At 45.9% G+C, this 17,544-nt stretch overlaps 1 protein-coding gene across 24 annotated transcripts in view; it reads right to left on the bottom strand.

Moving 5' to 3' along the window:
- nrcama (neuronal cell adhesion molecule a) overlaps positions 1-17,544 on the bottom strand; it is a 498,783-nt gene that overhangs the window by 148,432 nt on the left and 332,807 nt on the right. The window contains exon 1 of one of the 24 annotated variants that reach the window (XM_086008657.1): positions 7,082-7,225. The exons of 22 other annotated variants lie outside the window; for them this stretch is intronic. The gene's annotated coding sequence lies outside the window, so the exon portion shown is untranslated. Of the gene's footprint in view, positions 1-5,212; positions 5,381-7,081; positions 7,226-17,544 lie in introns of those variants that run through there. One more of the 24 variants, XM_086008658.1, reaches the window with a different exon arrangement.

Here is a 17,544-nt window from a genome sequence, read left to right as displayed (position 1 = left end):
GAGAGCATTGGAATAGACTAGTCTGGTGGTAACAAAGGCATTGATGAGGGTTTCAGCAGCAGATGAGCTGAGGCAGGATGTCGAATGAAGTTGAATTTGATGAAACCTGCTGAATGAATCTTATGATCGATCACATCAGGGAAGCAGAAGCTAGAACGAGCTGTTCATAATGATCACCTACCGACTCTTAGCTTTCATCTCGCTTGTAATCATGACAGTAGGTAAAAGGTATCTTCCGCACACATAATTGGCAGCTCATTGGTAGCAATCAACAGTCTACACACAGCCACAATTCATGCAAAGCATCGCTTAAAGGAGCCTGATAGCAGTTGAATTATTCCACAATTGAAGGAAACATTTGCTGCACTTACCACTGCTCTGAATGGTTCTGTCAAATTTCATTTCCACAGTGTAATTAAACGCATTGCACAGGGCAACCATGAAATCCAGTTCATTTAATATCTAGAATTTGATTTAACAAGGCAGAAGTATGCCGTTCCTCGTGATAATAGGAACACAGGAATAGGCTATTCAGCTCCTCGAGCCTGTTCCGCCATTCAATTAGATCACGGCTGATCTGTATCTTAACTCCATCCACCCGCCTTGGTTCCATGTCCCTTAATACCTTTACCTAACAAAAAGCTATCAATCGCAGTCTTGAAATTTTCAATTGACCCCTAGCCTCAACAGCTTTTGAGGGGGGGTGAGAGAATGATTTGTCTCTCTCTCTCAATGGGAGCGCGGAACAGATTCTTGACACTCCAACTTCTCTGTCAAACTGATCGTGAAATGGGGAGTTCTTACCTCCGCCTCCGATTCTCTGATCTGTCTTCCCGTTGAGTGAGACTCCATACTGGGCATGGGAAGATTTACCCCTAAATGTCAGGTTTCCCAGAAATACTGCAAAATACACCAGCAAATACTGAGAGACTTGCGTGCACATTTTCCTCACCCTTTCATACTCGCCGAAACAAATTCTCTTACCAGAGATTTGAGCACATAACAGGGAGTCTCAGTGAAGTAACTACTAACAATACTAACAATAACCAGCCCCAGGACAGTGACAGGGTAACACAAAGAATTCGACCCAACACAATCGTCGCTAAGCAAAAGGAAAAATATCTGACATATTGGGCAGAAACAACAAAAACCCAAAGCAAACTCAATTGCTACTTGGCCCTAAACAGACAATACAACATAGCTGATTACCTGACCATGGTAAAGGATAACAAACTGAGAAGAACCTTGACAAGGTACAGACTTAGCGAACATAGCCTAGCGATCGAAAAAGGCAGACACAGGCAGACCAGGCTGCCAAGAGAGGACAGGATATGCTCTCACTGCAGTCAGGGAGTGGTGGAGACAGAGATGCACTTCCTCACAGCTTGTGGAAAATATCAGGGCATCAGGGAGAATTTCTACCAAAAATTCTCACAAATATGCCCTGATTTCAGAAATCTGAATGACAACCAAAAACTCCCATTCCTACTGGGAGAGGAGAGAAGCTGTATAACACTGGCGGCACACTATGTTACAGCTTGCCATGAACAGAGGGACAACCAGTAAACTAAGAAAAGAATATATATAAACAATGCGAATGTATATTTATACACTCAGGGATATACCTGTTTATACACTGTATGAATAGAACTGCGTTTATGTGCTAAACCATAAACGTATTTTGATGCTTTGGCAACATAAGATGTAACTTATCATGCCAATAAAGCGATTTGAATTGTGAATTGTGAATTGAGTGCTGCACTGTCGAAGGTGCCGTCTTTTGGATGAAACGTAAACCGAGGCCCCGTCTCCTCTCTCAGGTGGACGTAAAAGATCCCGTGGCACTATTACGAAGAAAAGCAAGGGAGTTCTCCCTGGTGTCCTGGCCAATATTTATCCCTCAACCAACATCACTAAAACAGATTATCTGGCCATTATCACATTGCTGTTTGTGGGACCTTGGCTGCTATGTTTCCTACATTACAATAGTGAAGACACTTCATTGGCTGTAACGTGCTTTGGGATGTCCTGAGGTCGTGTAAGGCGCTATATAAAGGCAAGTCTATTTTATTGTCGGTTTGATGGTGTGACTCTTATTAGCAGAACACCGCAGTTCAGCACTTCCCTCAGGCACACTGAGCTGCCTTCTTCCAACTCCAATCTACAGCTTCATTGTAAATTGTTTGGCTTCACACACAGTCGCGATTAAGCTCACCCCTGGTAAGGAAACAATTTATTTGCCCACAGAGACATCGCTGCAATCCGTTGGCCTTTCGCCACACCACACACACACTCTGATTGATAATTACCTTGACTGGCCAGGTTTTGAACCCTACAACATGAACAGGAATTAAAAGCTTAATATCTAAAGACTAAAGATTTGGAGGTTTGCGACTTCAAATCAATTAGAGAAGGAGAGGCAGAACCTGGTCCCCGTCAATTCTATCTCTTTATCTTTGTTCTTTTTTCGTGTCAGACACTAAGACTTGCATTTCTATAGCACCTTTCATGACCTCAGGACATCCCAAAGTGCTTTACAGCCAATGAAGTTCTTTTGAAGTGCAGTCACTGTTGCAATGTTGGAAACGCAGCAGTCAATTTGCGCTCAGCAAGGTCCCAAAAACAGCAATGTGATAATGGCCAGATAATCTGTTTTAATGATGTTGGTTGAGGGATAAATATTAGCCAGGACACTGTGGAGAGCTCCCTTGCTCTTCTTCAAATAGTTCCATGGGATCTTTTACATCCACCTAAGATAACAGACAGGGCCTCGGTTTAACGTCTCATCCGAAAGACTGCACCTCTGACAGTGCAGCACTCCCTCAGCACTGCACTGGAGCATCAGCGTAGATTTTGTGCTCAAGTCTCTAGAGTGGGACTTGAACCCACATCCTCCTGACTCAGAGGTGATGGGGCTACCATTGAAAAACAGCTGGCACTATAAATAAATAAATAACTTTGGATCACATCACCAGCACTTTGGCCTAACCTTTTTGAGTACGTGGTGGTAGTGAGATCTCTCGCTTGCCACCAACGCATTACATGCTGACGGACGGCGAGGGAACTTCACCATTGACATGGGCTTGGAAACTTTACCCCGCTGAGTAAAAAAATGAGACTATCGGTCTCCTCTGTTTGTAAGGATCCCATGTAAAACAGCCCTGAGCAATCACAACCTAGTTTATATTGAGGCATGGGCCTGCAGAGGCAAGGTGCTCCTAATTGGTACCAGGAAACGCACATGATGGCTGGTGTGGGAAATGCACAGCTAGTGCAGCAGGCGGCGCCTTTCTATGGTTGAACTGAGGCACTGCACCCACCTGACCTGTGCGCGCTCAATGGGACAGTGTAGAAGTAGCATTACACTGCATCCAGATGTGCTATACCTGACTGTGCTAGATGGGACAGTGTAGAAGGAGCATTACTCTGCATCCAGATGTGCTATACCTGACCTGAGAGTGCTAGACGGAGAGAGTACAAGGAGCATTACTCTGCATCCAGATGTGAGATACCTTGTCTGGGATCGCTAGACGGGACAGTGTTGAAGGTGTTTTACTCTGCATCCAGATGTGCTATACCTTATCTGGGAGCGCTAGATGGAACAGTGTAGAAGGTGTTTTACTCTGTATCCAGATGTGCTATACCTTATCCGGGAGCGCTAGGTGGAACAGTGTAGAAGATGTTTTACTCTGTATCCAGATGTGCTATACCTTATCTGGGAGCACTAGACGGGACAATGTAGAAGGAGCATTACACTGCATCCAGATGTGTTATACCTGATCTGAGAGCGCTAGATGCGACAATGTAGAAGGAGCATTACTCTGCATCCAGATGTGCTATACCTTACCTGAGAGTGCTAGATGGGACAGTGTAGAAGGAGCATTACTCTGCATCCAGATGTGCTATACGGGACAGTGTAGAAGGAGTTTTACTCTGCATCCAGGTGTGCTATACCTTATCTGGGAGCGCTAGACGGAACCGTGTAGAAGGTGTTTTACGCTGCATCCAGATGTGCTATACCTGACCTGAGAGTGCTAGACGGATAGAGTACAAGGAGCATTACTCTGCATCCAGATGTGTTATACCTGACCTGAGAGTGCTTGATGGGACAGTGTAGAAGGAGCATTACTCTGCATCCAGATGTGCTATACCTGACCGGAGAGCGCTAGATGCGACAATGTTGAAGGAGCATTACTCTGCATCCAGATGTGCTATACCTGACCGGAGAGCGCTAGATGGATAGAGTACAAGGAGCATTACTCTGCATCCAGATGTGTTATACCTGACCTGAGAGTGCTTGATGGGACAGTGTAGAAGGAGCATTACTCTGCATCCAGATGTGCTATACTTGACCTGAGAGCACTAGACGGGACAGTGTAGGAGCTTTAATCTGCATCCAGATGTGCTATACCTGACAGGGGAGCACTAGATAGGGCAGGTTAGAGGGAGCTTCACTCCGCTTTCTGACCTGGGCATGGACAGAAATCCATTCTTTTACCTCAAAGAAACAAAACAACATCTGATTGAAAAGATATTTCTATTTGAAAAGGCCTGAAAACATTCACCATTTTCATGTCCGGAGCTGTCAAAAGCTTTGTGCATGAATGGTTTTGCATACTGAATAAATCTTGCTGTAGATGAAGTTCAAATATACACGTTGAAACTGGTTGTCTGAAATGGAGAGTGTTCCATTCCCCAGCACTGATATCGCTCCCTTCGATCGGCATAAGGTCTATAAACAAAAAGCTTAACAAAAAAGGGGGGAGTGCAATATAAAATAGAACACAAAACTGCAAGTCATCACATGCCTCAAATTGGAGTGATTAAAAGTCCCCCTCTCTACATTACAAAACAACACTGAAAATCTGATTAAATTAGCAAATTCGCAGAGACTTGGGTTACGCGCTCACTATATCTATTGACAACATAAGTGTATTCCTTTACCTCAAGGAAACAAAACAAAAACCGATTGAAAAGATATTCCTATTTCTAAAGACCCCAAAAACATTCACAATTTTCATGTCCAGAACTGTCAAAACGAATGCTGAATAAATCTCACTGTTGTTTCAGTTCAAATTATATATTATAATATATAGTTCTCAGTAATTCAACCGGACATAATAATCTATGGAAATTTAAAAACATTACCCACTATGTCGTTGGGTTTAAAACAGCTCATATACAAAGAAAATAACTCGGTGAGATACTGTACCTGCAGCAGCCACTGAGAGGAGCACACTTTACACACACATTACCAGTTCAGTTTGCAATGAGGAGATAACTAACATAATCCATGGCAAAACGGCAGCAACTGGAGCATTGAGGTCCCTGGGCAGTGTGGGAGGCTTGTGACAGTAAATCTATGACAGCTGAGGCACCGAGACTTTCAGCGACTAATTAGAAGCGGCTCTACTGTCCACAGAAACAAGGAGCCTAGGGCCAACAGTCTATTGCTATCTGTGGCGTCTGACAGAACTGTGCCAAGCAAATCCTTCAATTCTGCTGACAGCACGTTATTCCCAATAAAACACTCATTCATTTCTGAAGTCCTTAAAAAAAAAAGCAACGATAAGAAATCAATCCTATTAGACACGCTAAACCTGGTAACATTGTGCTTGAATCATAGAATAGCATAGCACAGAGGGAGGGCATTCGGCCCATCAAATCTGTGTCGGCTCCTTCGAAGAGCAACCCAGCTAGTCCCACTCCCCTGCTCTTTCCTCGTTTCCCTGTAATTTTTTTCTTCTTCATTTTACTATGAAATTTTAAAAAAGACATTGCTGGAAACACACGGGTCCTACCAGCAGTAAATAAAAAGGCTTTCAGGTGGAGACCTTTTTTCAGTACAGTCCATGTTCTGTTTTTAATTCCTCGGTTCAATACTTGCTGGTTTTTCTTTGCACCTCCGGCTGACTGGTTATTTTATGGCAACCAGGGAGCTTTAATCTCATTGCCACATTCGGCTGGATTGCAACTGTAAATATTAAATCTCCTCTCTTGCCCCTTTTATCAATCGCCTTTTGAAAAACCCGAGTAGATCTTCTTCGGTTTACTTTCACAGCACAATTGTCGTACCCCGTTTAACAAAACGGAATCTTTATTTTCAGGGTAGTGGCCCAGTTTCCAATTTTCAGGAAGGGGGGCGGATGCCTGTATGTTCTGACCTGCAGTGTGTTGAAGGGGGCACGAAGCCAGTCAGTGCTGGCGGCAGGCATAAGGTGAAGGGGCCGATTCCCCAGCCGGGTGGGTTCTCTTAGACAACAGCGGGCACCATCGGGCAGCGCTGGTCGGTAATTCGTAGGCCCGTGGCCACCTGAACTTCGGTCAATTCGGACAGTCGGGCACCACGATTTCAAGAACAAAATAGCAGCTTGCATTTATATAGCGCCATCCGCGTAGTGCTTCACAGGAGCATTATAAGACAAAAATTGACACCGAACCACATAAGGAGATATTAGGGCAGGTGATCAAAAGCTTGGGCAAAGAGGCAGATTTTAAGGGGTGACTTAAAGGAAGAGAGAGAGGTAGAGGTGTTTAGGGAGGGAATTCCAGAGACAGTGAAGGCACGGATCCCAAAGGTGGAGCAAAGAAACTGGGGGATGCGCAAGAGGCCAGAATTGGAAGAGTGCAGGGTCAGAGGTAGTGCACCCTGCAGGCCCCTTCCTCGCTCGGAGGGACTGACTGGGGGGGGAATGGAGTTTGGCCAAACCAGCTGCTTTTTTTTGGCAGCTCAGGTATTTACTGATGCTGATTTTCTCAATGGTCAACTTCAACATCACGATTAAAACAGGGCAGCTCGAAGGGACGGTGCTACCAGCTCAACTTCAAATGCAGAAAACCGGCCCAAAGAGTAACTGGCCGCTGGAGTGAAATTAACAGTGAACTCACTCATCGCTGGAGCAAAATTAAATCACGAACACCATTTTTTCCAATTAAAGACCAATAAAAAAATGCAAACATTTTATAAAATACTCAAAAGACTCCGCCCAATTGGAACTTTCAAATATTCACAGGAACGTCACAAACATCAGCTCACCAACAGATATATATTTTTTAAATGACCTATTATTTTTAAACTCACCCGCTGCTATTCCCCTTCTTTATCAGGGAATCTTCGTGCTTTCTGATCCAGAATCACAGCTCATATACGGTTGCGATCCCATTTCAGGCCGGTTGTATTGCTGGTCACACAGATTGTTGGCAGTAACATGGCTGGATGCAATCTGATCTACTCGCTAAGCCTTGAAACAAATGTGCCCATGTGATTCACTTCTCTTTTTTTCTCCCTTCATAATTAGCCCCATGATGACACATCACAATCCATCTTCATTGATCAGATATCACTTACACCCACCCCGCCCAGTCAAGGCTGCGCTGTGTAAGCACTGGAGTGATGCACATTACAGAGAATCTAACCACAAATTCCATCTTTCCAAAAAATAATTGATTAATTTCAGCAACTTGCAGTCGCTCTGTTTATATCCACGTGCATTTAATATGTATTCTATGCAGCATTTCCTGATCTTCTCTCCTCGTCTCCTGAATGTGAAGGCTCTTTCAGGCTCTTTTTAAGTGGCGACTGTGGCTCAGTGGGTAGCACTCTTGCCTCCGAGTCACAAGGTTGGGGGTTCAAGTCCCACTCCAGTGACTTGAGCACACAATCCAGGCCGACACTCCAGTGCAGTACTGAGGGAGTGCAGCACTGCCGGAGGTGTCGTCTTCCAGATGAGACATTAAACGACTGCTCTCTCAAATGGACGTAAAAGATCCCATGGCACTATTTTGCAGAAGAGTTCTCCCCGGTGTCCTGGCCAATATTTATCCCTCAACCAACATCACTAAAAACAGATTATCTGGTCATTTATCTGTTTGTGGGACCTTGCTGTGTGCAAATCGGCTGCATTTCCTACATTACAACAGCCTCACCCCATTCCTTGGGAGCTTAGACAGTGAATGTCAGCAGCAACTGTGAACATGGGCAGGAGGCAGAACCCAGCTCCATCCATTCTCACCCGACAGCCACAAGCATGCCCTTGTCAGGAGGATATTCATCGGAAGCGGGTACTCTGGCTGATTTCTCTTCTCTAGAGTCCAGGCCAGTTGTAGTATCCCATTCACAATACCTCTGATAATGCAGCAGCCATGCCAGGACAACATCCAGGCTTCAATTGAAAAGTATCAAGCAACATTCGCATTGTATAAGTGTCAGCCAATGACCGTCTCCAACAAGGAAAGGCCCAACCACCTCACCCCTGACCTTCAAAAGCACCACCACCGCCGAATCCCTCACCATCAACATCCTGGGGGCGTCACCATTGACCAGAAGCTTAACTGGACCAGCCATGGCTACAAGAGCAGGTAGGACGCTTGAGACTCTGTGACATCCCGACCTCTCAATGCTTCTACACCAACTACAAGACTCAAGTCCAGAATGTGTTGGAATTCACCACTTGCCTGGATAGATGCTGCCACAAAAACACTCGGGAAGCTGAACACCATCCAAGACAAAGCAGTGTGCTTGACTGACTTCCCGGCCACGGAACTCAATACATACTATTCTCCAGATGCACTGTAGCAACTCACCATGCTTATGAGAGTACCTTCACCACACGGACTGCAGCGGTTCAAGGAGGTGGCTCGCCATCACCTTCTCAAGGGCAATAAAGGGTGGGCAATAAATGCTGGCCTTGCCAGTGATGCCCACATCCCAGGAACAAATAAAAAAAACTTCAACAGCACCTTCCCAGCCCAGTGACCTCTACCCCCGAGAAGGACAAGAGTAGCAACATCATGGGAACACCATCAGCTCCACGTCACACACGATCCTGACTAAAGACAGACACCACAGTTCCTTCATCGTTGCTGGGTCAACATTCTGGAATTCACTACTTAACACTATCGCGGGAGCACTATCACCACAAGGAGTTCAAGGAAAAACCCTCTCTGGGCAATTGAGGATGGGCAATAAACGTGGCCTTGCCCACATCCCGAGATTATCTAACTCAGAACTGACCAAGGATCTAAACCTGGCAACTTCTGGCCTGTATGGCTTAGTATGATCTTCAACCAGATGATGTGCAACTATTTTTCAATTGTTTCCGTACACAACCTGCAAGAGATATGTAGCATAGGTCATATACCTGCGGGATGGTGTACACATTAGGCATATTCGGCAATGACATTCTTCAACAATTGAATGTGTGGTGTCAAAAGATACAAGAGAAAAGGGCATAATGACACAACTGGCAACAGTGGAGTCCGCAAGTCAACAATGACAACATTCGTCTGCAAAATTTTCCTGTTAATGAAAAGATAAAAATACAAAAACCTGTAAAGTAAAGGGTCATGCTGGGAGATCCCAACCACCATGGCACAAGTAATGGCACCAAGCCACATGGGCAAGAAGGTCCCGCCTTCAACCCCGATCTATACTGAGTGAACTGATCACAAGTGGGCAGCAGTTGGGTCACTAATTGGGCTCCGCACACTTGGGATGCGGGATGGGGAGAAGCCAACCAGAGATTTCCAAGCTGACTGCTATCCAATGACACATGATAGAAAGTACTCAGGTGGCCAATGGGTGAAAATAGTTAACTGGCATGACTGTGAACATCTGCATGGCCAAATAGCCAACAGTTGTTGTTTAGACTCACACATGAAGATTGACGCTTGAATGAGGAACCTGAAAGTATCCAGTACTGATGAGCCGTATCACAGCAAGAGTTAGTGGCTTCAGACAATGATGTGTGCAAAGTTTGAAGAAAAGCAGTTCCAACTATAGTCCAAGGAAAATAAACGGACCCAACACAAACGGACTTTGATTTGATTGGGCCGGACCAAATTCAAACTCTTGCCTTTCAAAAGCTGCGATCTGGCTGTCTTTGAGAGGGAAGTCTTGCAGGATTCCATCATCAGGTCAGGTTAAAATAGCAGCCAGCAAGCATGGGGGAGGGGGAGGGGGAGCGGGCTTCGAAGGCGTGGCTCAGTAACACTTCATGCTTTAATCGGCAGTTCTGCCCTGTACCAGAGCTAAGAACCACCATGACCTCACACCAGGGTTGTCAACCCTCCAGGATTGGCCTGGAGTCTCCAGGAATTGAAGATTAATCTCCAAGACAACTGCTGCGTCATGCACTGAAGGGAAATTAATGAGAGGATGACAGGCCTCAGATGCTGCCCCTCCCATTCTCCTAGATGCCCAAAGCAGTTTCACACCATCAAGCAGGACCATTTCTAGGTCTGTATCTCCCAAACTATCAACTCAGTCGCCGGGGACCAACAGGCAGATGTTGGAGAATATAATTATATCACATTGTGGCAGAACCACTGAATGACTCTGGCTAACTGTATATAATTCTCTTTAACGATGTTCTAACACCAGCCTAAACCTGTACCATTGTGTTAGGCATTACTGTGTTTTGTATATAGAGTTTGCATGTATGGGGCATGGCCCCTTTAAGAGCGCGGGCAAACGCGATGACGTCACGTCGCAAACTACGGGACTGCCCAGGCAGTCCTGGTGGCATCTCCGTTGAGTAAAGACCTGTTTGATTGTTCTCTTGTGTCGATCTCCGTTATTCGTAGGAATTCGTTAATTCCTACAACATGTCACTTTTCTATTCCCACCCATTTTCACAGGCTTCAACCATACAATACATATTGGGAAATCCTGTCATGACTATAAAAATGAATCACATCTGTCGGTGCCTGCACACAGCTTGTGAATACATGTCAAAAATACTCCAATTATTTGTAATTGGAGAAAACCTTTGGGATAAATTTCCTAGGCCTTTTGCTGAATGCAAATAGCTTTCCAACTAACACCGACAACAACTGTATGGAGACAGTTATGCCAGCACATCAGAACACTGGTCTGCACAAGGACAGGGTACTCATTACACAAATATTTCTAAAAGGATTCCCAAAGGTACTCGGTGATCTCCCAGGACCTTGCTCATCGTTGGGGTGAGGAGCAGACTTGGATGCCGGCCGAGGCCAGAGAAAGCAGAGCTGAGGGAGGCCGGAGTCAACATAGCTATGCAGTTCCACAGAGTGGACAACAGGTGCTGAGTTCAGGATGAGAGGAGGTGGGTTTGGTGCTAAGGACAGGAGAAAATGGGCACAATAGAGCCCAACAGCAGGAAAGAGGGGGGCATGAAGAGTGCTAGGGGAAGAGGCATGATACCAGGGATCATTAGACTGAGGGGTGTTCCAGGAGTGGGAAGGCTAGCTCCAGTTTCAGCCCAGGACAGGGTCGGAATGTAAGACTTGAGGGGCTGTGTCCTGAGTGAGCCTGGGAATGGAGAGGCTGGGCTTCCAGTTGGCCTGAGAAGGGGTAAAAACATGGTCTCCTTCTCTGCTTTCTTTGTTATGGTTGTTGCGCGTGACAGTTCTACACTAAGTAAGATAATTCCACATGGCTCCCAACACCAGTCAGCTCACTCAACAGTGTCAGTCAAGACAGTCAGTCCCTTTCTTATCAGTGGATCTCCTGAGGTGTTGCTCAGAGGTATTCTAAGGTCCAGATCATGGCTGTGATGTTTGGCTGTTAACCTGGCCTGTACCTTTAATGTCTTGGTCTAAATGGGCACATTCAGTTAATCATAGCCACTTATAAAATGCTAAGGTCAATCAGAGGCCTATAAATTTCAGGCTGCAGGGCAATGTGCAGCATAACAGAAGGACCGCTGATTACAGTGAATGAATAAATCAAGTTCCATTTTTATTACGTGTTATTGTGGGGTTTTTACCAATGTTTTGGAGATTGTTTTCCAACTTTGTCCATTATTCTGTGAAAACTGTAAATAAGTGTCCTATAGAATGAAAGAACTTACATTTATGCTGCATATTTCATGTCTTCAGTATAACTAAAAGTGCTTCACAGCCAATGAATGACTTTTCTTTCGAAGTGCAGTCACTGTTGTTACGAAGGGAAATGCGGCAGCCAATTTGCACACACCAAGGTCTCTCAAAAAGCAATCTGATTATGACCAGTCAATTTGTTTTGGTGATGTTGGTTGAGGGATGCGTATTTGCCAGAACTCCCCTGCTCTTCTTTGAATAGTGCCATGGGATCTCTTGCATCCACCTGAATAGGCAGACGGGGCATCGGTTTAACATCGCATTTGAAAGACGGTGCCTCCAACAGTGCAGCACTCCCACTGTACGTGCTCAAGTGGGCTTGAACCCAACACCATCTAATGCAGAATTAAGACTAACTAGCCTATAATTTCCTAGTTGATCCTTTCCTCTTCTTTGAGTAAAGGCGCAACATTTGTCAGCCTCTAGGCCTTTGACGCAATTTCTGTCTCTGAAGATTGTTGCAAAGCTACAGTTGATGGCTCCGCTGTCTCCTCTCCAGCCTCCTTCAGTAGTCGGAGGTACATGCCAGCTGGGTGTGGTGGTATTTCCGCCCTCAGTCCCTCTCTGTGACTAGTTGTGGGCAATGCTACCGGTGATCAGCAAATAATACATCAGAAACGGTTCAATGTGCTCAGACGCCACACTCCCGCCATCAACACTTGGCTACAAATGCACAGCAATCTTTCAAAATAAAGCCCGTGACTTCTGCCCTGCACTTGAAGCTAATGAGCACTTTTCAATCAGCAAAGTTCATTGAGCAAACAACAATTACAGCCTGATACGGTCTCAGCCTCTGTCTGCTTCACAGTCAGACTTTCTGTTGCGTTTGCAAGGATAACTCAATGACAGCATGTAGAAATCAACTCGTGTCGTTTTAATGCTCGATCCAACTAACCCCTACAGGCCAAGGCAATCGAGTACCTATCACCAATGTCAGACATAATATAACGATAACAGCACTATCAAACTTCATGTGCTAGAGTAACTCTAATGCAGCACTGTAACCCAGTGTGGAGACATAACACTTTCGACTTAGAGAAGAAAACCAGTCTGATCTGTAACTGACCTGAGTATTGATTCCAAGAATGCAGAGCAATTATGCATTAAATGGACACACCCTATACCTCAAGGGACGCAGCAGAACAACACATCGAGTGCTTTGTTATAATACTCCAGTCCAGAATCAAAAATGGCTAAAGATGGAAAGGTGCTGATGACTGAAGAGGTCTTGCTGCATTGCACATCACCCCCCAGCCAAAGAAGCCAGCGGGCTGCCTGGTTGCGCTCATTTGCCCATGTTTATTTGTAACTGGTTATGAAAAGGCTAAGATTGATTTTCTCTCCCTTCGTCACTGCCTGTGGGGTAGCAATTTGCCTAACTTTTTTTTTTACCTTCCCTAACAACTCAAATGTTATTAATTAACAGTAGAGTGAGCTTGTATTTGTCTTAGCGCACCCAAAACCCGTTACATGGCCAAGCACGGCTGCCAACTTGCACACAGCAAGGTCTCATAAGCAGCAATTGAATCAATAACCAGATAATCTGGTTTTGGTGGTGTTGGTTGAGTGAGAAACATTGGCCAGGATACCAAGAGAACTCCTTACTCTTCTTCAAATAGTGCCACGGCGTCTTTTACGTCCATTCAAACAACAGATAGGTCCTCGGTTTAATGTCTCACCCAAAGATACATAGTATTACATAGTAATGGCACAGAACAGGACAGCACAGAAACAGGCCATTCGGCCCAACAGGTCCATGTCGGTGTTTATGCTCCACACGAGCCTCCTCCCAGCCTACTTCATCTCACCCCATCAATATATCCTTCTATTCCTTCCTCCCTCATGTGTTTATCTAGCTTCCCCTTAAATGCATCTATGCTATTCGCCTCAACCACTCCCTTGTGGTAGCGAGTTACATATTCTAACCACTCTCTGGGTAAGAAGTTTCTCCTGAATTCCCTATTGGATTTATTAGTGACTCTCTTATATTTATGGCCCCTAGTTCTGGTCTCCCCCACAAGTGGAAACACCTTCTCTACATCTACCCTAACAAACCCTTTCATAATTTTAAAGACCTCCAATAGGTCACCCCTCAGCCTTCTCTTTTTTGGAGAAAAAAGTCCCACCCTGTTCAATCTTTCCTGGTAGGTATAACCTCTCAGTTCTTGTATCACCTGAGTAAATCTTTTTTACACCTTCTCCAGTGCCTCTATGTCCTTTTTATAATATGGAGACCAGAACTGTTCTCAGTAGTTTAAGTGCGCTCGAACTAAGGTTCTATACAAGTTTAACATAACTTCTCTGCTTTTCAATTCTATCCCTCTAGAAATAAATCCTAGTGTTTTGTTTGCTTTTTATGGCCTTATTAACCTACATCGCTATTTTTAGTGATTTGTGTATCTGCACCCGCAGATCCCTCTGCTCCTCTACCCCATTTAGACACTTATTTCCAAGGAGTACGTGGCCTCCTTATACTTCCTACCAAAATGTATTACCACACACTTATCTATATTGAAGTCCATTTGCCAATTACATGCCCATTCTGCAAGTTCCTTAATGTCTTCCTGTATTTTGTCACAGTCCTTCGCTGTATTAACTACACTTGATTTGGTGTCATCCTCAAATTTGAGTCCAAATCGTTTATGTAAATGGTGAACAGTGGTCCCAGCACTGATCCTTGGGGAACACCACTTCCCACCATTTGCCAATCTGAACAACTACCTTTAACTACCCACTCCCTGTTTTCTGTTTTGTAAACAACTTGCTATCCATTCTGCTACTTGTCCCCTGACTTTACATGTTCTGACCTTATTCATGAGTCTATTATGCAGTAACTTATCGAAGGCTGTTTGAAAATCCAAGTATATTGGCTGGAATTTTCCCTTTGAAATGAGTGCAGGTTTGCGAGCGGATGGGCAGTTAACAGCGCTGAAATTGACAGTGCGTCAGGAAGCCGCCTTCATCCTGCTGACTTCTGCCTTTAACTTGGACATGTTTCTCAGCGTGCCAGAGACCTGCTCGGGAGAGGTGAGTGACCTAATTCAAGTATTTAAGAGCTCGTTAACAGACTATTAACTGGCTTTTTAACCTGATGTTGCAGCTTTTACTGGCTGTGCACAGGATTCACGGGTTTCCTGAACCTCGCCTGTGACCCCCATTTGTGCAGGGAATTTGCTTTCAGGAGTTTGCAGGTGATTTCTACAACCTCGGAAGCCACTCTCACTACATTGGAAGTCACCCTCACTACATTGGAGGATTGTGCCTCTGATCTCCACTTTACCCGTCATATATCAGATCAGCATGGGTGCCGCTTATGTTGTTTCGCCTTGGACCTCAGATTCGGACCAAGCTGAGCCTCAGCAGCAACACCATCAGCAGTAGCATTCTCCTCACCGACCTGCTGCTCCAAAGGAGGGGATGAGCACAGGTGTGCACCTCGCTGGAGGCAATACCCACAACACAGGGTATTTAGGCAGAGGATGTGCTTCCTGGACATGACTGAACAGTGGTGCTTCAGGAGGCTCAGGCTATCGCGTCAGGTCATGGAAGACATTTGTAGCTTGCTGGAAGAAGACCTGCTGCCAAGTGGACCTGAGGAACACACCACCACCCTCAACTTCTTCGCCTCAGGCTTCTTCCAGGGATCTGCAGCAGACATTTCCAGGATCTTGCAGTCGCCTGCCCACAGATGCATCACCCAGGTGACCAATGCCATGTTTCACAAGTCAGGCGCTTATGTGCACTTTGTCACTGATGAAGCCAGTGTTATTGAGCGGGTGCTTGGCTTTGCGGCTCTGGCTAGCTTCCCACAGGTTCAGGGCATCATTGACTGCACATTGTGCCCATCAAGGCACCCCCAGATCACCTAGGAGTATTCATGAACCGGAAGGGCTTCCACTCCCTCACCACAAAAAGATTATCATGCATGTGTGTGCCAGATTCCCAGGGAGCGGTCATGATGCTTTCATCCTGTGTCAGTCCACCCTCCCTCAGCTCTTCGCACCTCTGAACAGACTTACTGGCTGGCTGCTTGGAGACAAGGGCTATCCACTGAAGATGTGGCTGATGATACCCTTGAGGAGGGTAAGCAATGAGGCCGAAAAGCGCTATAATGAAAGCCACATGATGACCAGATGTGTGACAGAGCAAGCAATTGGGATGCTGAAGATGCACTTCAGATGCCTGGACAGATCTGGAGGAGCCCTTCAGTATGCACCAGCCAGAGTCTCCAAAATGATCATCGTATGCTGCGTTCTGCACAACAAAACTCAACAGCGAGGATTGGAGCTACAGGAGGAGCAAGGTACAGAGTGCAGAGCCTCTTCGGAGGAGGAGGTGGAGCAGGCAGAACATGAGGAGGAGGAGGAGGAGCAGGTGGAACATGAGGAGGAGGAGGAGGAGGAGGAGGAACCTGAGGTGGAGATGGCACCAGCAGCGGTGCCCGGGAGGCTAGGGATGGCCTCATAATGGCACGATTTAGTTAAGTTGTACCAGTGCACCCATGATACCCAGATACTGAAACAAATCTCCCCCCCAACCCCCACCAAAACCACAAAGCAGTCCTAAGACCAAACCATTCCTGTCACACACACATCCATTATTCGAGGTTAAGTAATGGCCCAGTAATTCGGGTCTGGGGCTTCCCGCGGGTGCAAGCCCCCGACCTGCACTTACCTTGCGCGCCGGCAGTTGAGCTGTAGGGCCCCGTGGAATTCCGATCCGGGGCCTGGCCCAGCTGCCGGCGCGCAGTGCTTGCGTATCCCAGGGGCGCAGTTAGTTCGATGCATCCCCTGGGATCACGTGGGCCAAGGGCAGCCAATCGGAGGAGGGAAAAGCCCATTCATAAGTCTTGACAGGAAGACCTGTCAAGACTTATAAATACTACGGCCCCAAAATAGCAGTAAACCTTCAAATAAATTGCTTTAAAGTATTTAAAAATAATAAACCTGTGGAAAAAATGTTTTAATTTTAATTAATTGACCACTTACCTTGTAAAAAGCAGGCCTTACGCCTGCTTTTTACATTTCTAAATTCTAAAGACTTACCCTCCCGGAGAAACCTGTAAAAAAAACGTAAGTTCAAAGCACACGCGCAGACTCCCCTGCGCACGCGTTCGACCTCTGAACCTCTTGGTTCAGAGGAACGGAGGTGCTGGTTTCCTGCGCATGCGCAGTGCATGCAGGAAACCAGCACTTCCATCGGGCTCACGCATCAGTACCCCGTGTGTACTCACCCATGGAGACCCGAATTTCTGGGCCATTGTCTCACCATTCACTCCAACTGACAAGGCCACTTCCCAGGTAGCAGACAGAAATGGACAAGATGGAAAAGTGGTGCAAATAAATGAATTTTTGTGGCTCATAAATACAACTGAAACTTAACCGTCTAATATTTTGGAACACACCCATGTGCATACCCTTGTGCATCTACAATTGTGTCATTTTTCTTTTCCTACTACTTCTATGCAGTGCACCCCATGGCTTCAGCAGAGGTAGAGGCAGGCTGCTCACTTCCCTGCTGCGATTGCTTAGACATTTTTGGTGGACATCCTCTGGGTTTTGGAGCCTGTGGGGGCCCCGCCAAATATTGCTCCTCCTGCAACTGTGCCAGGGCAGTGTCGGCCACTGGGATCCGAGGCAGTATGTGGGGCTCTGACTAAGGGGGAGGCAATGGGGAGAAGTA

Source organism: Somniosus microcephalus, chromosome 16, assembly GCF_052327205.1.
Source record: "Somniosus microcephalus isolate GS21.2 chromosome 16, FLI_Smic_1.0, whole genome shotgun sequence".
Taxonomy (NCBI): domain Eukaryota; kingdom Metazoa; phylum Chordata; class Chondrichthyes; order Squaliformes; family Somniosidae; genus Somniosus; species Somniosus microcephalus.
This window is presented reverse-complemented; position numbering and strand designations above follow the sequence as displayed.